The sequence below is a fragment of the Mustelus asterias genome, chromosome 30 (assembly GCF_964213995.1).
Source record: "Mustelus asterias chromosome 30, sMusAst1.hap1.1, whole genome shotgun sequence".
Lineage (NCBI taxonomy): Eukaryota > Metazoa > Chordata > Chondrichthyes > Carcharhiniformes > Triakidae > Mustelus > Mustelus asterias.
Window position 1 is genome coordinate 13342509 of NC_135830.1, and position 23388 is coordinate 13365896.

The following is a 23388-nucleotide window of genomic DNA, read 5'->3' on the forward strand; positions in this document are numbered from 1 at the left end:
GGAATATTTGAAAGATTTTGATTCCATTGAAAGAATAATTAATTCTGCAGTCATCGAAAGGAATGAATGCCGGGCAGCGCATTGGGTGAGGTTCAAATCTCCGTGAGAAAACAATAATTTCAAATCCACCGCCTGAGCCGCTTGGCCACCACTGCAACCGGTGTCAATGTGTTAGTGTCACTCAGATCAAACCATTGAATAGTTACAGCAACAAAAGTGAACATTATGTTCTAGAAGGTCACGCTGCACCTTTCATCCCTCCTTTTTCTTCCTTACAAAATGCCATTCGCTGAAAAGACAAACGAGCTGCACTTTTTGGCAGTGGTGGGATTTGAATCCACAGCAATTCAGATATTGAAGCTTAAATTTAGCAATTAAGACCATGCGGCTCCGCTAACAGTCAAACGTAACTATTGCTCGGAATAATACCGGCAACGGGTTCGAATATAATTGAGATTTTGGATAGAACATTTCGCCCCTCAAGCCCCTCACAATATTTTGGAATCATAGCCAAGCAGTTGTTTTCCATCTGTTACATTTCCGACTTTTCCAGCTTTGATGAAAGATCCAGCTGGAAGATGAACTTTGTTTCTCTCTCCACAGACGCTGCCAGATCTGGTTTCATTCAGTGCGGAATTCCTTTTCATGGTGTCAGTTCACACAGCAATACAAACGAGTTACCCTCTGGCTGGGGATTGAAACAAGTCCACAGTGATGAACGTGCCGAATCCAAACCACTCGACCAGCAGGGAAGCTGACAGTGACTTTCCCAATCAGCGGATCTTCGTCATTTTAGCCATTCTCTTCCTTCTCTTCCGTCACACAATCGACAGGTTTCTCATTTAAAAAATACTCAACTTATTTCCACATTTGTCACCTGCCATCGAGACCATGGCCGTGAAGACGATGACTTTGCACCATTGGAACACCCGAGTTCCGCCATCACCAGCTCAATGTTGCCTTGTCTATCATTCCTTGTGTCAAATAATACACCCTCCCTAGTTTCCTGTGCCGAACCTCGCCTTCTGCCCTTTTTCAGGAGTGACCCCTGACTTTAAAACTAGAAAATGTAGGGGAAACCCATCAGACTAATTAAAATTTGCAAATATATGAATAATAGAACTGTTCCCTCAGTCTGCAATGAATGTGATTTGGAAAAGAAATTCTGCCCAGTTTCATGCCGTGGGAGGCGGACGCGATAACTGTCGTGGAATTATTCCTGTAATTGGCTGAACACTTCTCTGGTGTTGAAACAGAAGGTGCCATTTTGCAGGAGAAGTTTGTGGTGCAAGTGGTCTGGCGTGGAAACTAAAATAACAAAAGGATCGTGAGCAGAGCAAATTGTAAAACACGCTGTAGTCTGTTGGTCTGGCGGTTAGAGTTTGAAACTTTCGCTGCTGTTTTGATTGCAGGTCAGGAAATGAAGATTTATTGCTCTCCTCCAATGCGTGAGAACAAATATCAGTTATTTCCCGGCAGAACGCACAAATCCCAGTCTCGCCTTGTGTCCTGTCCTTTCTCAAGTGAAGACCCTGAGCAAATTCAACAGGAAGCCATATTGTCCTTTCTGGGAGCCAGACGAGCTTAAGGACAGTTTAAATGGAGCCAGCCCTTCACTGCAGCTCATTGTGTTTCTGACTGGAGATGATTTTTGTTTGCTGCGCATTTCAGGATCATCTGATTCGGTTACGATTTAGTCAGGGCCCATCCCAACTCCACAGATTTTGATATATTTCAGTATTAATGCAATGAAACGACATGATTATCAAGACTGCCCGTGTGGTAGCGTGGCCGAGCGGTCTAAGGCGCTGGATTTAGGCTCCAGTCTCTCTTGAGGCGTGGGTTCGAATCCCACCGCTGCCAGAGTTGACGGAAGTTTTTGTCCTTGGAGCTGAAGTCCAACAGCTCGGGTTGAACGGAGGAGTCTGAGCGGTGTCGTTTTTGACAGACGGACTTGTAAGAACAGGATATTGCGCTTGACTCATGGATGGACAGTTCCGACACGCCACAGCAAAAAAGCGCACCGACCTCCTGAGAAGACAAGTACGGGACACAGCCCTCAGAGTGCCCTTCCTCCTCCAGTACGTCCCCAGAGTGCAGAAGCCAAGACATCTTCGGAGTGGAGAAACTATGACATCTTCTTCGGAGCCTTCAGCGTACAATCGATGAAGACGAATATCACGCGAAGGCCATCTCCACGCCCCCACTACTTGCCTTCAAAAAACAGAGCAACCTCAAACAGACCATTGTTCGCAGAAAACTGCCCAGCCTTCAAGAGAACAGCGACCACGACACCACACAACCCTGCCACGGCAACCTCTGTAAGATGTGTTGGATCATCGACCCGGATGCCACCATCACACGTGAGAACAGAATCCACCAGCTAGACGATACATACACATACAACTCGGCCAACGTTGTCTACCTCATACGCTGCAGGAAAGGATATCCCGAAGCATGGTACATCGCCGAGACTATGCAGACGCTACGACAACAGAAGAATGGACACCGCTCGACAATCACTCGGTAAGAGTATTCCCTTCCTGTCGGGGAACGCTTAAGCAGTCAAGGGCATTCAACCACCCATCTTCGGGTAAGCGTTCTTCAAGGCGGCCTCCAAGACGCACGACAACGCAGAATCGCTGAGCAGAAACTGATAACCAAATTCTATACACGAGAACGGCCTCAACCGGGACCTTGGGTTCACGTCACACGACTTGTCACCCTCACCATTTGGCCTGGGCTTGCAATATCCTACCAACTGGCCTGGCTTGAGCCAATTCACACCGCTTTAACCTGTCATTGTCCCCCTCTCCACTCGCATTGTCTGTACCTGTAAAGACTTGATTCGCTGTTAAGACACGCATTCCAACCATTGTTTTGCAATTGAGTCTGTGTCTTTCCATGCCCTGTTTCTAAACCCAACTCTCCACTCACCTGATGAAGGAGCAGTACTCCGCAAGCTCGTGCTACCAGGTAAACTGATTGGACTTTAACCTGGTGTTGTGAGGCTTCTTACTGTGAGGGAGATCAACAATGATTTTACTGAATGGCGGAACAGGCCCTAATGAAGGAGCAAATGGTCCATTGCAACACCTCTTCCCTATTGTCTGATGTTCTTCTGTTCAGCTCATTGTTCTGAGAACAGATTCAAATGGTTCCTGCTCCTCTCTCTGACGTCATGAATTGGAGAATGAAGACACTCGGAGCTGATTGGGTGAAATGTAGGATAAAGGAGCTGTGAGCTGATTGGGTGTCTCCTACTGGAAAGGAATGAACCTCTCACCATTGGGGCCGGATATTACTCAACATCTTCTGAACTCGGAACTGAAACAATTGAGTTTTAATTCATTGAGTTCCCTGAGACATTTGCTGGAGGAACGCTTTTTTAAGTTGGAAGTACAAGTTAAGTTGATACATCAGGTTGAAAGTAACGAATGTGTTCTTGTATTAAGTGGCATGGGTTCTCAATCTAACCATGTGAACCTGCAGCAACACAGTGGAGTTGAGCATTGTCGGCAGGCCGAATGGGGGCGATATGCTGTCATTTGTTTCTGTAGTGTAGTGTTTGTAAAGGATCCCGGTCCGAAGCCGGCAGAAGAATATATTAAGATTTTTCATGTCGGGTGAGAGAAATCTGAATGATTTCAGTTTGTTGCTGAACATTATCCGAATCTCGATTCATATTATCTTGACGTCGGCCTCAAATTCTTCCTGTAAAATAAATTCTGAACATTTTGGCGCACTGACAGGAAAGACATGTTTCTATTTTGACAACATGCGCACATTAGCATTTCGTTCAGTATACAACAGGATTTAATGGGTTAATAGGTGCAGACTAACATAGTTAATCACCATCTGAAACATGTCTAATGGGAGTGTGTGCTCAAAAAGAAACTGCACGTGGGCATTGTCAGCTGTTCCTGAAGTGTCGTTGTTATCTCATTCGCCTCACACGCGAAAAGTCCCCGGTTCGAAACCAGGCATAAACACTGTTGAATCGTTGTCATTAAGCATGAGCGAAGTCTGCATGATGTAAGTTCATAGCTCAGCCTCATGCGAATCCGATGTCACGGTCATGTTATATTGGCTTTGATCTCGGCCTCAAAAGCATTTAGGAAAGTCAGAAATACTGTCTTTGAGGACGCAGGGAATAAAGAACTCCATTGTTTGTACACATATTCGCAACTCGTGCAGTCCACAAATTAATTTAATGGGTTTAGAGGTGCAGACTGACGTAGTTAATCACCATCTGAAATATATCGAATAGTATTGTGTGCTCATAAAGACCGACACAATTGAAATTGTAACTGAACTGAAGGAAATGGGCACATTTCACAGAAGCACCTTTTTAAAATTGCTCTTCACAGTAAATAAATGATTACAGCCACTCAGACAAATGTGGAAATCGAGATTCAGTGCGGACCTCCTGGACTTCCGATAGATGGACGAGATTTAGGCGCCAGAATACTTCACACACAGAATAAAGAGGATTCAAGTACATTTTATTTTCTTTAAAGGATGAATGTGGTCAATCTCAAATAAACATCATGGCATGTGCGTTACCCAGTGACTCTATTTCTTTTGTTGGTCAGCCATGTTTGCAAGACAATGTTGTATATTTCAGAGATATTCAATTCAGAATGAGGCCATCTGTGTTAAATAAACGTATTGAAATTAAATGTTGAATAACTACAAATATTTGATATAACTGTTTGAAATTATTTGACGGAAGATGAGAATGATGTATTAATGAATGAACAGAAACCATTCCTGCCTGAGCCATTTGCCAGACGAACGCTTTTTAATTTTGAAGTTCAAGATAAGTTGAGATATCAGGTTGAAAGTAACGGATTTGTTCTTCTATTCAGTGCCATGGACCCTCAATGTGACCATGAGAACCTCCAGCAACACAATGTAGTTCAACATTGTAGTCAGGCCAATTGGCAGTGCGGCGCATTCTCTTGTTTCTGTAGTGTAGTGGTTATCACATTGGCCCAACACGTGAAAGATCACCGCTTCAGAACCGGGCAGAACATTCATCAGCTTTCCCATGCAGGGTGAGGGAAATCTGTGTGATTTCAGATCGTTGCTGAACACCATCCAAATCTGGATGTTACAGCCATATTATCTTTGCTCTGAGCTCGGCCTCAAATATTTTCAGTAAAATAAGAAATGCTGATTGTTTTGACGCACTGACAGGAAATTTTCGATTTAGACAGCGTGCACATATTAGCATCTCTTTCAGCCCACAAATGACTTTCATGGGTTTATATGTGCAGACTAATATAGCTAATCACCATCTGAATCATGTCTAATTGCAGTGTGTGCTCAAAAAGAGAGACACAAGTGATTGTGTAAGCGAATGAGAGGAAATGGCGCAGATTTCCGACAACATTTTTTTTTGAAATCGTTCTTCATAAGAAAGAAATAGGAAACAGCACTCAGTCAGATGAGGAAATCGAGACTCAGTGCGGATCTATTGGACTTTCCTAAAGATGGCCGAAATTTATGTGCCTGAATGTTTCACGCCCATTTTAAAAAGGCTCAAATGCAACTAACAGATGCCTTTTCAATCTCTACCATTGAAATGGAGTTGATTTTGTTTCACAGCAGACGATGATCAATGTCAAAATTGCCATCTGCCTTACCCAGTGAGTCGCTTCCTTCTGTTGGTCAGTTATGTTTGCAATTCAGTGATATTCAAGTTCAGAGATATTCAATACAGAATGAAGACATATGTGTTAAATAATGCATTGATACTAAATACTGAAACAAACACTGAGTACAACTGTACAATGAGCTTTGCTAAAGTGTCTCCTGGATTCGAAACGTCCGCTCTTTTCACTCCTTACAGGTGCTGTCAGACATTGTGAGATTTTGCAGCATTTTCTCTTTTCTCATCCGCAGTAATTTGCTTTTATTACTGAGTACAATTGATTGAGATGATTCGAAGAAAGATGAAAATGATGCATTAATGAATGGGCAGAAATCATTGCTCCCTTAGATATTTGCGAGACGAACGATTTTAAATTTTGATGTTCTGGATCAGTCGTAAAATCAGATTGAAAGCAACGATGATCTTCCTGAATTCAGTGACATGGGCTCTCAGTCTAACCATCGGAACCTGCAGCAACACAGCGTAGTTGAACATTGCAGATAGACAGATTTGCTCTAGCATACTTCGAGCTGTTTCTGTAGTGTAGTGGTTATCACGTTCGCCGAACACGCGAAATGTCCCCGGCTCCAATCGAGACAGAATCATTCATGAAGCTTTCCCATGTCGGGTGAGGGAAAATTGCTTGATTTCAGTTCGTTGCTCAACATCATCCGAACCTCGATGTGAAAGACATGTTCTCATTGCTCTGACATCACCCTCAAATGCTTTCTGTGAAACAAGAAGCACATTCTTTTTGACGCACTGAGAGGAATGTTCAATTTTGACACCGAGCACATATTCGCACCTCGTTCAGTCTACAACAGAATTTAATGGGTTTATCGGTGCAGACTAATATGGTTAATCACATCTCAAATATCTGATAGTAGTGTGTGCTCAAAAAGACAGATACAAGTGATAATGTAAGTGAACGAGAGGAAATGGCGCACATTTCACAGGAGAATCCTTTTAAAAATCGTTTTTCATCATGAAGAAACAGGAAACGCCACACAGACAGATGAGGGAATCGAGACTCGGGGGGGGGGGGGAGGTGGGGGGGGGGCGGTGGAGGGTGGGGGGGATCTACTGGACTTTCCTGTCAAGGGCCGGAATTTATGCGCCTGAATGTTTCACGCCCATGATAAAAAAGGCTCCAGGGTCACTATCAGATAATTCTTAAATCTTCTATTTCCATCGAGTTGACTTTTTCAAAAAGCTGACTATGTTCAATCCTAAAATTGTGATCTGTATTACCCGGTGACTCGATTCATTTTGTTGGTCAGTTATGTTTGCAATTCAGTGATGTTCAATTCCAGAGATATTCAATTCATAATGAAGACATATGTAGAACATAGAACATAGAACATAGAACATAGAACAGTACAGCACAGAACAGGCCCTTCGGCCCACGATGTTGTGTCGAGCTTTATCTGAAACCAAGATCAAGCTATCCCACTCCCTATCATCCTGGTGTGCTCCATGTGCCTATCCAATAACCGCTTAAATGTTTCTAAAGTGTCTGACTCCACTATCACTGCAGGCAGTCCATTCCACACCCCAACCACTCTCTGCGTAAAGAACCTACCTCTGATATCCGTCCTGTATCTCCCACCACGAACCCTATAGTTATGCCCCCTTGTAATAGCTCCATCCACCCGAGGAAATAGTCTTTGAACGTTCACTCTATCTATCCCCTTCATCATTTTATACACCTCTATTAAGTCTCCCCTCAGCCTCCTCCGCTCCAGAGAGAACAGCCCTAGCTCCCTCAACCTTTCCTCATATGACCTACCCTCCAAACCAGGCAGCATCCTGGTAAATCTCCTCTGCATTCTTTCCAGCGCTTCCACATCCTTCTTATAGTGAGGTGACCAGAACTGCACACAATATTCCAAATGTGGTCTCACCAAGGTCCTGTACAGTTGCAGCATAACCCCACGGCTCTTAAACTCCAACCCCCTGTTAATAAAAGCTAACACACTATAGGCCTTCTTCACAGCTCTATCCACTTGACTGGCAACCTTTAGAGATCTGTGGATATGGACACCAAGATCTCTCTGTTCCTCCACAGTCTTCAGAACCCTACCTTTGACCCTGTAATCCACATTTAAATTTGTCCTACCAAAATGAATCACCTCACATTTATCAGGGTTAAACTCCATTTGCCATTTTTCAGCCCAGCTTTGCATCCTATCTATGTCTCTTTGCAGCCTACAACAGCCCTCCACCTCATCCACTACTCCACCAATCTTGGTGTCATCAGCAAATTTACTGATCCACCCTTCAGCCCCCTCCTCTAAGTCATTAATAAAAATCACAAAGAGCAGAGGACCAACCACTGATCCCTGCGGTACACCGCTAGCAACCTGCCTCCAATCCGAAAATTTTCCATCGACCACCACCCTCTGTCTTCGGTCAGACAGCCAGTTACCTATCCAATCGGCCAACTTTCCCTCTATCCCACACCTCCTCACTTTCATCATAAGCCGACCATGGGGGACCTTATCAAACGCCTTACTAAAATCCATGTATATGACATCAACTGCCCTACCTTCATCAACACACTTAGTTACCTCCTCAAAAAATTCTATCAAATTTGTGAGGCACGACTTGCCCTTCACGAATCCGTGCTGACTATCTCGGATTAATCCGCATCTTTCTAAATGGTCGTAAATCCCATCCCTAAGGACCCTTTCCATCAATTTACCAACCACCGAAGTATGACTAACCGGTCTATAATTACCAGGGTCATTTCTATTCCCTTTCTTAAACAGAGGAACAACATTCGCCATTCTCCAGTCCTCTGGCACCATCCCCGTGGACAGCGAGGACCCAAAGATCAACGCCAAAGGCTCTGCAATCTCATCCCTTGCCTCCCACAGAATCCTAGGATACATTTCATCAGGCCCAGGGGACTTATCGACCTTCAGTTTATTCAAAACTGCCAAGACATCCTCCCTCCGAACATCTATTTCCTCCAGCCTATTAGCCTGTAACACCTTCTCTTCCTCAAAAACATGGCCCCTCTCCTTGGTGAACACTGAAGAAAAGTATTCATTCATCACCTCGCCTATCTCTACTGACTCCATACACAAGTTCCCACTACTGTCCTTGACCGGCCCTAACCTCACCCTGGTCATTCTTTTATTCCTCACATAAGAGTAAAAAGCCTTGGGGTTTTCCTTGATCCGACCCGCCAAGGACTTCTCATGTCCCCTCCTAGCTCTCCTAAGCCCCTTTTTCAGCTCATTCCTTGCTAACTTGTAACCCTCAATCGAGCCATCTGAACCTTGTTTCCTCATCCCTACATAAGCTTCCCTCTTCCTTTTCACAAGACATTCGACCTCTTTTGTGAACCATGGTTCCCTCACTCGGCCATTTCCTCCCTGCCTGACAGGAACATACCTATCAAGGACATCCAGTATTTGTTCCTTGAAAAAGTTCCACTTTTCATTAGTTCCTTTCTCTGACAGTTTCTGTTCCCAACTTATGCCCCCTAATTCTTTGCCTAATCGCATCATAATTACCCCTCCCCCAATTGTAAACCTTGCCCTGCCGTACGGCCCTATCCCTCTCCATTGCAATAACAAAAGACACCGAATTGTGGTCACTATCTCCAAATTGCTCTCCCACAACCAAATCTAACACTTGGCCCGGTTCATTTCCCAGTACCAAATCCAATGTGGCCTCACCTCTAGTCGGCCCATCCACATATTGTGTCAGGAAACCCTCCCGCACACACTGCACAAAAACTGCCCCATCCAAACTATTTGACCTACAAAGGTTCCAATCAATATTTGGAAAGTTAAAGTCCCCCATGACAACTACCCTGTGACCCCCACACATATCCATAATCTGCTTAGCAATTTCTTCCTCCACATCTCTATTACTATTTGGGGGCCTATAGTAAACTCCTAGCAACGTGACCGCTCCTTTCCTATGTCTAACTTCAGCCCATATTACCTCAGTGTGCAGATCCCCCACGAAGTGCCTTTCCGCAGCCGTTAAACTATCCTTGATTAACAATGCCACTCCTCCACCTCTTTTACCAGCTTCCCTACACTTAGTGAAACATCTATACCCCGGAACGTCCAACAACCATTCCTGTCCTTGTTCTACCCACGTCTCCGTAATGGCCACAACATCGTAGTCCCAAGTACCAATCCACGCCCCAAGTTCATCTACCTTGTTCCGGATGCTCCTTGCATTGAAGTAGACACACTTCAACCCACCTTCCTGTCTACCAGTACCCACCCTTGACCCTGATACCTTCCCCAATACCTCACCACCCTCACTGACTTCTGGACTACAACTCCCTTTCCCACTCTCCTGACAAATTAGTTTAAACCCCCCTGAAGAGCCGTAACAAATTTCCCTCCGAAGATATTGGTGCCCCTCTGGTTCAGGTGCACCCCGTCCTGTTTGTACAGGTCCCACCTTCCCCAGAACGTGTTCCAATTATCCACGTATCTGAAACCCTCCCTCCTACACCATCCCTGCAACCACATATTTAACTGCACTCTCTCCCTGTTCCTCAAATCGCTATCACGTGGTACCGGCAACGTACCAGAGATGACCACATGTTTCGTCTTGGCTCTCAGCTTCCAGCCCAGCTCCAGAAATTCCTGCTTTAAATCCCCGTCCCTTCTCTTACCTATGTCATTGGTACCAATGTGCACCACGACTTGTGACTGTTTCCCCTCCCCCTTCAGAATCTGGAAAACACGGTCTGAGACATCACGGACCTTGGCATCCGGTAGGCAACATACCATCAGTGAGTCTCTTTTGCTGTCACAGAACCTCCTATCTATCCCTCTAACTAACGAGTCCCCAATAACTTTCGCCCTCCCGCTCTCCCCCTTTCCCTCCCGAGCCACAGAGACGGACACAGTGCTGGAGATCCTCTCACTGCGGCTCCCCACTGGTATGTCATCCCCCTCAACCGTATCCAAAGCGGAATACTTGTTGCTAAGGGGAACGACCACCGGGGATCCCTGCACGGACTGCTTCCTCCCAGCCCCTCTCACCGTCACCCATCTGTTTTCAATCCTCGGAGTAACTGTATTCCTAAAGCTTGTGTCTATGGCCATCTCTGCGTCCCTGATGATCCTAAGTTCATCCAACTCCAGCTCCAGTTCCCTAACACGGTTTTGGAGGAGCTGCAGATGGGTGCACTTCCCACAGGTGTAATCAGTAGGGACACTGTCGTCGTCCCTCACCTCAAACATAGTGCAAGAGGAACATTGCACTGCCTGCACACCCATCCCCTCTAGATACCTTGCCAGTACCAGGTAGAAAGTGCAAAGATGAGTTCAACTCACCCCTGCTCGCCCTTTCTGCCTAAGCCCTGTGAGCCAAAGTCTTATAGCTCACACTCTGCTTCCCACACACTCCACTGCCCGCTCCCGACGCTGCCCGCTGTATACTGCAGCCTACCTTTGAAACTTCACGCGCTTAAAAAACCCTTCCCAGACTCCTTTGCTGCCCACTTCTAGTTTTCACTTTAAACTTGAAAAACTGCTGTTAAAGTAAAGGCCAAAAAAATACACACACTAGCTGACTAATTAAATAAATAAACAATTCAATTAATCCAATTAATCTCTTACCAACACTGCTGCCTTCAATCACCCCTCTCAGCTTGCTCCAGTGGATCAATGAGGAAATGTGTGAAATAATGCATTGATACTAAACACTGAAACAAATACTGAGTACAATTGCACAATGAGCTTTGACAAAATGTCATCTGGACTCGAAACGTCAGCTCTTTTCACTCCTTATGGATACTGCCAATCCTTGTGAGACTTACCAGAAGTTTCGCTTTTCGTTTCCGATTCCAGCATCCGCAGTAATTTGCTTCTTTACTGAGTACAATTGATTGAGATTATTCAAAAGGAAGATGCGAATGATGAAATAATGAATGGGGAGAAATTATTTCTCCCTTAGATATTTGCGAGACGAACGCTTTTAAGTTTTGATGTACGGGATAAGTCGTACAATCAGATTGAAAGTAACGGTTATCTTTCTGAATTCAGTGACATGGGCTCTCAGTCTCACCATCGGAACCTGCAGCATCACAGCGTAGTTGAACATTGCAGACAGGCAGATTTGCTCCAGCGTGTTTCGAGCTGTTTCTGTAGTGGAGTGGTTATCGCGTTCGCCGAACACGCGCAAAGCCCCCGGCCCGAAACCGAACAGAAATGTTCATTAAGCTTTCTCATGTCGGGTAAAGATAAATAGCTTGATTACAGTTTGTTGCTCAACATTATCCGAATTTCGATGTGAAAGGCATGTTATCATTGCCCTGGCATCACCCGCAAATGCTATCTGTGAAATAAGAAGCACATTTATTTTGGCGCACTGAGAGGAATGTTCGATTTTGACACCGAGCACTTATTCGCATCTCGTTCAGTCTACAAAAAAATTAAATGAGTTGATAGATGCAGACTAATATGGTTAATCACCATCTGAAATATCTAACAGTAGTGTGTGCTCAAAAAGACAGATACAAGTGATACTGCAAGTGAACTAGAGGAAATGGCGCACATTTCACAGAATATCTATTTTTAAACCGTTTTTCATCACTGAGAAACAGGAAAAGCCACTCAGACAGATGAGGGAATCGAGACTCTGTGCGGATCGACTGGACATTCCGGTAAAGGTCTGGAAGTTATGCGCCTGAATGTTTCACGCCCATAATAAAAAAGGGTCAACTGTCACGAACAGATCATTCTTGATTTTTCTCCATTGAAATGGAGTTGACTTTGTTTAAAAGCTGACGATATTCAACCTAAAAATTACGATCTGTATTACCCTGTGATTCGCTTCGTTCTGTTGGGCAGTTATGTTTGCAATTCAGTGATGTTCAATTTCTGAGATATTCAATTCATAATAAAGAACAAAGAACAATACAGCACAGGAACAGGCCCTTCGGAGCTCCAAGCCCGCGCCGCTCCCTGGTGCAAACTAGACCATTCTTTTGTATCCCTCCATTCCCACTCCGTTCATGTGGCGATCTCGATAAGTCTTAAACGTTCCCAGTGTGTCCGCCTCCACCACCTTGCCCGGCAGGGCATTCCAGGCCCCCACCACCCTCTGTGTAAAATGCGCCCTTCAGATATCCGTGTTAAAACTCCACCCGCCCCACCCCCCTCACCTTAAACCTATGACCCCTCGTGAACGTCACCACCGACCTGGGAAAAAGCTTCCCACCGTTCACCATATCTATGCCTTTCATAATGTTATACACAGGGGCGGCACGGTAGCAAAGTGGTTAGCACTGCTGCTTCACAGCTCTAGGGTCCCGGGTTCGATTCCCGGCTCGGGTCACTGTCTGTGTGGAGTTTGCACATTCTCCTCGTGTCTGCGTGGGTTTCCTCCGGGTGCTCCGGTTTCCTCCCACAGTCCAAAGATGTGCGGGTTAGGTTGATTGGCCAGGTTAAAAAAAAATGTCCCTTAGAGTCCTGGGATGCGTAGGTTAGAGGGATTAGTGGGTAAAAATATGTGGGAGTACGGCCTGGGTGGGATTGTGGTCGGTGCAGACTGGATGGGCCGAATGGCCTCCTTCTGCACTATAGGGATTCTATGAGCTCTATTAGGTCACCCCTCATCCTCCGTCTTTCCAGTGAGAACAACCCCAGTTTACCCAATCTCTCCTCATAACTAAGCCCTTCCAAACCAAGCAACATCCTGGTAAACCTCCTCTGCACTCTCTCTACAGCGTCCACGCCCTACTGGTAGTGTGGCGACCAGAACTGGGCGCAGTATTCCAAATGCGGCCGAATCAACGTTCTATACAACTGCAACATCAGATCCCAACTTTATGAAGACATAAGTGTTAAATAATGCATTGAAACTAAAAAGTGAAACAATTGTACAATGACCTTTGAAAAAGTTTCATCTGGACTCGAAACGTCCGCTCTTTTCACTCCTTACAGGTGCTGTCAGACATTGTGAGATTTTGCAGCATTGTCTGTTTTCTCATCCGCAGTAATTTGATTTTATTACTGAGTGCAATTGACTGAGATTATTCGAAGAAAGATGAAAATGATGCATTAACGAATGGGCAGAAATCATTGCTCCCTTACATATTTGCCAGACGAACGATTTTAAATTTTGATGTACGGGATAAGTCGTACAATCAGATTGAAAGTGACGGTTATCTTCCTGAATTCAGTGACATGGTTCTCTCAGTCTCACCATCGGAACCTGCAGCAACACAGCGTAGTTCAACATTGCAGACAGGCAGATTTGCTGCGTTGTGGCTCAAGCTGTCTCTGTAGTGCAGTGGTTACCACGTTCGCCTAACACGCGAAAGGTCCCTGGTTTGAAACCAGGCAGAACCTTCTTTAAGCTCCCTCAAGACATGTAAGGGAAAATTGTTTGATTGCAGTTTGTTGCTCATCATGATCAGAGCCTCGATGTTAATGGCATGTTATCATTGTTCTGACGTCACCCTCAAATGCTTTCTGTGAAATAAGAAACGCTTTTTTTTTTACAGGAAAGTTCGATTTTGACACCGAACACTTATTCGCATCTCGTTCAGTCTCCAGCAGAATTTAATGGGTTTAACGGTGCAGACTAATATGGTTATTCACCATCTGAAATATCTGATCGGAGTGTGTGCTCAAAAAGACAGACACAAGTGATACTGTAAGTGAACTAGAAGAAATGGCGCACATTTCACAGAAGAATTTTTTTTAAAATCGTTTTTCATCACTGAGAAACAGGAAAAGCCACTCAGACAGATGAGGGAATCGAGACTCAGCGCGGATCTACTGGACTTTCCGGTAAAGGGCCGGAATTTATGAGCCTGAATGTTTCAACCGCATAATTAAAAAGGCTCAAGTGTCACGAACAGATAATTCCTGATTCTCCTCCATTTAAATGCAGTTGACTTTGTTTAAAAGCTGACCATAGTCAATCTCAAATTTGCGATCTGTATTACCCGGTGATTCGATTCGTTCTGTTGGTCAGTTATGTTTGCAATTCAGTGATGTTCAATTTCAGAGATATTCAGTTCATAATCAAGACATATGTGTTAAATAATGCATCGATATTAAATATTGAAATATATGCTGAGTACAATTGTACAATGAGCTTTGATAAAGTTTCATCTGGATTCGAAACGTCCGCCCTTTTCACTCCTTACACGTGCTGCCAGACATTGTGAGATTTTGCAGCATTTTCTCTTTTCTCATCCGCAGTAATTTGCTTTTATTACTGAGTGCAATTGATTGAGATGATTCGAAGAAAGATGAAAATGATGCATTTACGAATGGGCAGAAATCATTGCTCCCTTAGATATTTGCCAGAAGAACGATTTTGAATTTTGATGTTCGGGATAGGTCGCAGAATCAGATTGAAAGTAACGGTTTTCGTCCTGAATTCAGTGACATGGGCTCTCAGACTCACCATCGGAACCTGCAGCATCACAGCGCAGTGGAACATTGCAGACAGGCAGATTCGCTCCAGTGCGATTCCAGCTGTTTCTGTAGTGTAGTGGTTATCACATTGGCCGCACACGCGAACGGTCCCCGGTTCGAAACCAGGCAGAAACATTCATTAAGCTTCCTTGTGATGCGTTAGGGAAAATTGATTGATTTTAGTTTGTTCCTCATCATTATCCGAGTCTCGATGTTAATGGCATGTTATCATTGCTCTGACGTCACCCTCAAATGCTTTCTGTGAAATAAGAAACGCTTTTTTTGACGCACTGACAGGAAAGTTCGATTTTGACACCGAGCACTTATTCGCAACTCGTTCAGTCTCCAGCAGAATTTAATGCGCTTATAGGTGCAGACTAATATGGGTAATCGCCATCTGAAATGTCTGACAGTAGTGTGTGCTCAAAAAGACAGATACAAGTCATTCTGCAAGTGGACTAGAGGAAATGCCGCACATTTCACACAAGATCTATTTTTAAATCTTTTTTCATCACTGAGGAACAGGAAAAGCCACTCAGACAGATGAGGGAATCATGGCTCAGTGCGGATCTACTGGACTTTCCGGTAAAGGTCCGGAAGTTATGCGCCTAAATGTTTCAGGCCCATAATTAAAAAGGCTCAAGTGTCACGAACAGATAATTCTTGATTTTTCTCCATTTAAATGCAGTTGACTTTGTTTAAAAGCTGACGAAAGTCAATCTCAAATTTGCGATCTGTATTACCCGGTGATTCGATTCGTTCTGTTGGGCAGTTTTGTTTGCAATTCAGTGATGTTCAATTTCAGAGATATTCAATTCATAATGAAGACATATGTGTTAAATAACGCATTGATATTAAATATTGAAACAAATACTGAGTACAATTGTACAATAAGCTTTGATAAAGTGTCATCTGGACTCGAAACGTCCGCCCTTTTCACTCCTTACAGGTGCTGTCAGACATTGGGAGATTTTGCAGCATTTTCTCTTTTCTCATCCGCAGTAATTTGCTTTTATTACTGAGTACAATTGATTGAGATGATTCGAAGAAAGATGAAGATGATGCATTAACGAATGGGTAGAAATCATTGCTCCCTTAGATATTTGGCAGAAGAAGGATTTTGAATTTTGATGTTCGGGATAAGTCGTACAATCAGATTGAAAGTAACGGTTATCTTCCTGAATTCAGTGACATGGGCTCTCAGTCTCACCATCGGAACCTGCAGCATCACAGCGTAGTTGAACATTGCAGACAGGCAGATTTGCTCCAGTGAAATTACAGCTGTTTCTGTAGTGTAGTGGTTATCACATTCGCCTAACACGCGAAAGGTCCCTGGTTCGAAACCAGGCAGAAACACTCATTGTGCTTCCTCATGTCGCGTGAGGGAAAATTGATTGATTTTCGTTTGTTCCTAATCATTATCCGAGCCTCGATGTTAACGGCATGTTATCATTGCTCTGACGTCACCCTCAAATGCTTTCTGTGAAATAAGAAACGCTTTTTTTTGACGCACTGACAGGAAAGTTCGATTTTGACACCGAACACTTATTCGCATCTCGTTCAGTCTACAACAGAATTTAATGGGTTTATAGATGCAGACTAATATGGTTAATCGCCATCTGAAATATCTGACAGTAGTGTGTGCTCAAAAAGACAGATGCAAGTAAGTGAACTCGAGGAAATGGAGCACATTTCACAGAAGAATCTTTTAAAAATCGTTTTCATCACTGAGAAATAGGAAAAGCCACTCAGACAGATGAGGGAATCGAGACTCAGTGCGGATCTACTGGACTTTCCTGTAATCGGCCGGAATTTATGCGCCTGAATGTTTCACGCCCGTAATAAAAAAGGCTCAACTGTCACGAACAGATCATTCTTGATTCTCCTCCATTTCAATGCAGTTGACTTTGTTTAAAAGCTGACCAGAGTCAATCTCAAATTTGCGATCTGTATTACCCGGTGATTCGCTTCGTCCTGTTGGTCAATTATGTTTGCAATTCAGTGATGCTCAGTTTCAGAGATATTCAATTCATAATGAAGACATATGTGTTAAATAATGCATCGATATTAAATATTGAAACAAATACTGTGTACAATTGGACAATGAGCTTTGATAAAGTGCCATCTGGATTCGAAACATCCGCCCTTTTCACTCCTTACAGGTGCTGCCAGACATTTGGAGATTTTGCAGCATTTTCTCTTTTGTCATCCGCAGTAATTTGCTTTTATTACTGAGTACAATTGACTGAGATGATTGGAAGAAAAATGAAAATGATGCATTAACGAATGGGCAGAAATCATTGCTCCCTTAGATATTTGCCAGAAGAACGGTTTTGAATTTTGATGTTCGGGATAAGTCGCACAATCAGATTGAAAGTGACGGTTATCTTCCTGAATTCAGTGACAATGGGCTCTCAGTCGAACCATCGGAACCTGCAGCAACACAGCGTAGTTGAACATTGCAGACAGGCAGATTTGCTCCACTGCTATTCAAGCTGTTTCTGTAGTGTAGTGGTTATCACGTTCGCCTAACACGCAAAAAGTCCCCGGTTCGAAGCAGGGCAGAAGCATTCATTAAGCTTCCTCATGTCGTGGAAGGGAAAATTGCTTGTTTTCAGTTCGTTGCTCATCATTATCCGAGCCTCGATGTGAAAGGCATGTTATCATAAAGCTCTTTCTGTGGTGGAGCGCTTATCACATTCGCCTAACACGTGGAACGTCGCTGGTTCGAAACCAGGCAGAAAAATAGGGCAGCGCAGTGGCACAGCAGTTAAGACTGCTGCCTCAAGGTGCCAGGGTCCCAGGTTCGATTCCCGGTTTGGAGTACTGTCTGCGTGGAGTCTGCATCTTCTCCCCGTGTCTGCATGGGTTTCCTCCGGGTGCGCCGGTCTCCTCCCACAGTCTGAAAGATATGCTGGCATCACCCTCAAATGCTTTCTGTGAAATAAGAAACGCTTTTTTTGACGCACTGACAGGAAAGTTCGATTTTGACACCGAGCACTTATTCGCATCTCGTTCAGTCTACAGCAGAATTTAATGGGTTTATTGGTGCAGACTAATATGATTAATCACCATCTGAAATGTCTGACAGTCGTGTGTGCTCAAAAAGACAGATACAAGTCATACTGCAAGTGGACTAGAGGAAATGCCGCACATTTCACACAAGATCTATTTTTAAATCTTTTTTCATCACTGAGAAACAGGAAAAGCCACTCAGACAGATGAGGGAATCATGGCTCAGTGCGGATCTACTGGACTTTCCGGTAAAGGTCCGGAAGTTATGCGCCTAAATGTTTCAGGCCCATAATTAAAAAGGCTCAAGTGTCACGAACAGATAATTCTTGATTTTTCTCCATTTAAATGCAGTTGACTTTGTTTAAAAGCTGACGAAAGTCAATCTCAAATTTGCGATCTGTATTACCCGGTGATTCGATTCGTTCTGTTGGGCAGTTTTGTTTGCAATTCAGTGATGTTCAATTTCAGAGATATTCAATTCATAATGAAGACATATGTGTTAAATAACGCATTGATATTAAATATTGAAACAAATACTGAATACAATTGTACAATAAGCTTTGATAAAGTGTCATCTGGACTCGAAACGTCCGCCCTTTTCACTCCTTACAGGTGCTGCCAGACATTGGGAGATTTTGCAGCATTTTCTCTTTTCTCATCCGCAGTAATTTGCTTTTATTACTGAGTACAATTGATTGAGATGATTCGAAGAAAGATGAAGATGATGCATTAACGAATGGGTAGAAATCATTGCTCCCTTAGATATTTGGCAGAAGAAGGATTTTGAATTTTGATGTTCGGGATAAGTCGTACAATCAGATTGAAAGTAACGGTTATCTTCCTGAATTCAGTGACATGGGCTCCCAGTCTCACCATCGGAACCGGCAGCATCACAGCGTAGTTGAACATTGCAGACAGGCAGATTTGCTCTAGTGAAGTTACAGCTGTTTCTGTAGTGTAGTGGTTATCACATTCGCCTAACACGCGAAAGGTCCCTGGTTCGAAACCAGACAGAAACACTCATTGTGCTTCCTCATGTCGCGTAAGGGAAAATTGATTGATGTTCGTTTGTTCCTAATCATTATCCGAGCCTCGATGTTAACGGCATGTTATCATTGCTCTGACGTCACCCTCAAATGCTTTCTGTGAAATAAGAAACGCTTTTTTTTGACGCACTGACAGGAAAGTTCGATTTTGACACCGAACACTTATTCGCATCTCGTTCAGTCTACAACAGAATTTAATGGGTTTATAGGTGCAGACTAATATGGTTAATCGCCATCTGAAATATCTGACAGTAGTGTGTGCTCAAAAAGACAGATACAAGTAAGTGAACTCGAGGAAATGGAGCACATTTCACAGAAGAATCTTTTAAAAATCGTTTTCATCACTGAGAAATAGGAAAAGCCACTCAGACAGATGAGGGAATCGAGACTCAGTGCGGATCTACTGGACTTTCCTGTAATCGGCCGGAATTTATGCGCCTGAATGTTTCACGCCCGTAATAAAAAAGGCTCAACTGTAACGAACAGATCATTCTTGATTCTCCTCCATTTAAATGCAGTTGACTTTGTTTAAAAGCTGACCAGAGTCAATCTCAAATTTGCGATCTGTATGACCCGGTGATTCGCTTCGTCCTGTTGGTCAGTTATGTTTGCAATTCAGTGATGCTCAGTTTCAGAGAAATTCAATTCATAATGAAGACATATGTGTTAAATAACGCATTGATATTAAATATTGAAACAAATACTGTGTACAATTGGACAATGAGCTTTGATAAAGTGCCATCTGGATTCGAAACGTCCGCCCTTTTCACTCCTTACAGGTGCTGCCAGTCATTTGGAGATTTTGCAGCATTTTCTCTTTTCTCATCCGCAGTAATTTGCTTTTATTACTCAGTACAATTGATTGAGATGATTCGAAGAAAAATGAAAATGATGCATTAACGAATGGGCAGAAATCATTGCTCCCTTAGATATTTGCCAGAAGAACGGTTTTGAATTTTGATGTTCGGGATAAGTCGCACAATCAGATTGAAAGTAACGGTTATCTTCCTGAATTCAGTGACAATGGGCTCTCAGTCGAACCATCGGAACCTGCAGCATCATAGCGTAGTTGGACATTGCAGACAGGCAGATTTGCTCCACTGCTATTCAAGCTGTTTCTGTAGTGTAGTGGTTATCACGTTCGCCTAACACGCAAAAAGTCCCCGGTTCGAAGCAGGGCAGAAGCATTCATTAAGCTTCCTCATGTCGTGGAAGGGAAAATTGCTTGTTTTCAGTTCGTTGCTCATCATTATCCGAGCCTCGATGTGAAAGGCATGTTATCATAAAGCTCTTTCTGTGGTGGAGCGCTTATCACATTCGCCTAACACGTGGAACGTCGCTGGTTCGAAACCAGGCAGAAAAATAGGGCAGCGCAGTGGCACAGCAGTTAAGACTGCTGCCTCAAGGTGCCAGGATCCCAGGTTCGATTCCCGGTTTGGAGTACTGTCTGCGTGGAGTCTGCATCTTCTCCCCGTGTCTGCATGGGTTTCCTCCGGGTGCGCCGGTCTCCTCCCACAGTCTGAAAGATATGCTGGCATCACCCTCAAATGCTTTCTGTGAAATAAGAAACGCTTTTTTTGACGCACTGACAGGAAAGTTCGATTTTGACACCGAGCACTTATTCGCATCTCGTTCAGTCTACAGCAGAATTTAATGGGTTTATTGGTGCAGACTAATATGATTAATCACCATCTGAAATGTCTGACAGTCGTGTGTGCTCAAAAAGACAGATACAAGTCATACTGCAAGTGGACTAGAGGAAATGCCGCACATTTCACACAAGATCTATTTTTAAATCTTTTTTCATCACTGAGAAACAGGAAAAGCCACTCAGACAGATGAGGGAATCATGGCTCAGTGCGGATCTACTGGACTTTCCGGTAAAGGTCCGGAAGTTATGCGCCTAAATGTTTCAGGCCCATAATTAAAAAGGCTCAAGTGTCACGAACAGATAATTCTTGATTTTTCTCCATTTAAATGCAGTTGACTTTGTTTAAAAGCTGACGAAAGTCAATCTCAAATTTGCGATCTGTATTACCCGGTGATTCGATTCGTTCTGTTGGGCAGTTTTGTTTGCAATTCAGTGATGTTCAATTTCAGAGATATTCAATTCATAATGAAGACATATGTGTTAAATAACGCATTGATATTAAATATTGAAACAAATACTGAATACAATTGTACAATAAGCTTTGATAAAGTGTCATCTGGACTCGAAACGTCCGCCCTTTTCACTCCTTACAGGTGCTGCCAGACATTGGGAGATTTTGCAGCATTTTCTCTTTTCTCATCCGCAGTAATTTGCTTTTATTACTGAGTACAATTGATTGAGATGATTCGAAGAAAGATGAAGATGATGCATTAACGAATGGGTAGAAATCATTGCTCCCTTAGATATTTGGCAGAAGAAGGATTTTGAATTTTGATGTTCGGGATAAGTCGTACAATCAGATTGAAAGTAACGGTTATCTTCCTGAATTCAGTGACATGGGCTCCCAGTCTCACCATCGGAACCGGCAGCATCACAGCGTAGTTGAACATTGCAGACAGGCAGATTTGCTCTAGTGAAGTTACAGCTGTTTCTGTAGTGTAGTGGTTATCACATTCGCCTAACACGCGAAAGGTCCCTGGTTCGAAACCAGACAGAAACACTCATTGTGCTTCCTCGTGTCGCGTAAGGGAAAATTGATTGATGTTCGTTTGTTCCTAATCATTATCCGAGCCTCGATGTTAACGGCATGTTATCATTGCTCTGACGTCACCCTCAAATGCTTTCTGTGAAATAAGAAACGCTTTTTTTTGACGCACTGACAGGAAAGTTCGATTTTGACACCGAACACTTATTCGCATCTCGTTCAGTCTACAACAGAATTTAATGGGTTTATAGGTGCAGACTAATATGGTTAATCGCCATCTGAAATATCTGACAGTAGTGTGTGCTCAAAAAGACAGATACAAGTAAGTGAACTCGAGGAAATGGAGCACATTTCACAGAAGAATCTTTTAAAAATCGTTTTCATCACTGAGAAATAGGAAAAGCCACTCAGACAGATGAGGGAATCGAGACTCAGTGCGGATCTACTGGACTTTCCTGTAATCGGCCGGAATTTATGCGCCTGAATGTTTCACGCCCGTAATAAAAAAGGCTCAACTGTAACGAACAGATCATTCTTGATTCTCCTCCATTTAAATGCAGTTGACTTTGTTTAAAAGCTGACCAGAGTCAATCTCAAATTTGCGATCTGTATGACCCGGTGATTCGCTTCGTCCTGTTGGTCAGTTATGTTTGCAATTCAGTGATGCTCAGTTTCAGAGAAATTCAATTCATAATGAAGACATATGTGTTAAATAACGCATTGATATTAAATATTGAAACAAATACTGTGTACAATTGGACAATGAGCTTTGATAAAGTGCCATCTGGATTCGAAACGTCCGCCCTTTTCACTCCTTACAGGTGCTGCCAGTCATTTGGAGATTTTGCAGCATTTTCTCTTTTCTCATCCGCAGTAATTTGCTTTTATTACTCAGTACAATTGATTGAGATGATTCGAAGAAAAATGAAAATGATGCATTAACGAATGGGCAGAAATCATTGCTCCCTTAGATATTTGCCAGAAGAACGGTTTTGAATTTTGATGTTCGGGATAAGTCGCACAATCAGATTGAAAGTAACGGTTATCTTCCTGAATTCAGTGACAATGGGCTCTCAGTCGAACCATCGGAACCTGCAGCATCATAGCGTAGTTGGACATTGCAGACAGGCAGATTTGCTCCACTGCTATTCAAGCTGTTTCTGTAGTGTAGTGGTTATCACGTTCGCCTAACACGCGAAAAGTCCCCGGTTCAAAACCCGGCTAGAAGCATTCACTAAGCTTCCTCATGTCGTGGAAGGGAAAATTGCTTGTTTTCAGTTCGTTGCTCATCATTATCCGAGCCTCGATGTGAAAGGCACGTTATCATTAAGCTCTTTCTGTGGTGCAGTGGTTATCACATTCGCCGAACACGTGGAAAGTCGCAGGTTCGAAACCAGGCAGAAAAATAGGGCAGCGCCGTGGCACAGCAGTTAAGACTGCTGCCTCAAGGTGCCAGGGTCCCAGCTTCGATTCCTGGTTTGGATTACTGTCTGCGCGGAGTCTGCATCTTCTCCCCGTTTCTGCATGGGTTTTCTCCGGGTGCTCCGGTTTCCTCCCACAGTCTGAAAGATATGCTGGCATCACCCTCAAATGCTTTCTGTGAAATAAGAAAC

The 23388-nt window shown here is 43.6% G+C and overlaps 5 non-coding genes across 5 annotated transcripts; all 5 read left to right on the forward strand.

Annotated features, from left to right (window-relative positions):
• Positions 1-1781: 1781 nt before the first annotated feature.
• trnal-uag (transfer RNA leucine (anticodon UAG)) lies at positions 1782-1863 on the forward strand. Its single transcript has one exon. It is a non-coding gene; the product is annotated as a tRNA-Leu (tRNA).
• A 14498-nt stretch (positions 1864-16361) lies between these two features.
• Positions 16362-16434, forward strand: trnav-aac (transfer RNA valine (anticodon AAC)). The gene has a single exon. It is a non-coding gene; the product is annotated as a tRNA-Val (tRNA).
• Positions 16435-19039: 2605 nt separating this feature from the next.
• trnav-aac (transfer RNA valine (anticodon AAC)) lies at positions 19040-19112 on the forward strand. The gene has a single exon. It is a non-coding gene; the product is annotated as a tRNA-Val (tRNA).
• Positions 19113-21717: 2605 nt separating this feature from the next.
• Positions 21718-21790, forward strand: trnav-aac (transfer RNA valine (anticodon AAC)). The gene has a single exon. It is a non-coding gene; the product is annotated as a tRNA-Val (tRNA).
• Positions 21791-22931: 1141 nt separating this feature from the next.
• Positions 22932-23005, forward strand: trnav-aac (transfer RNA valine (anticodon AAC)). The gene has a single exon. It is a non-coding gene; the product is annotated as a tRNA-Val (tRNA).
• Positions 23006-23388: the final 383 nt, after the last annotated feature.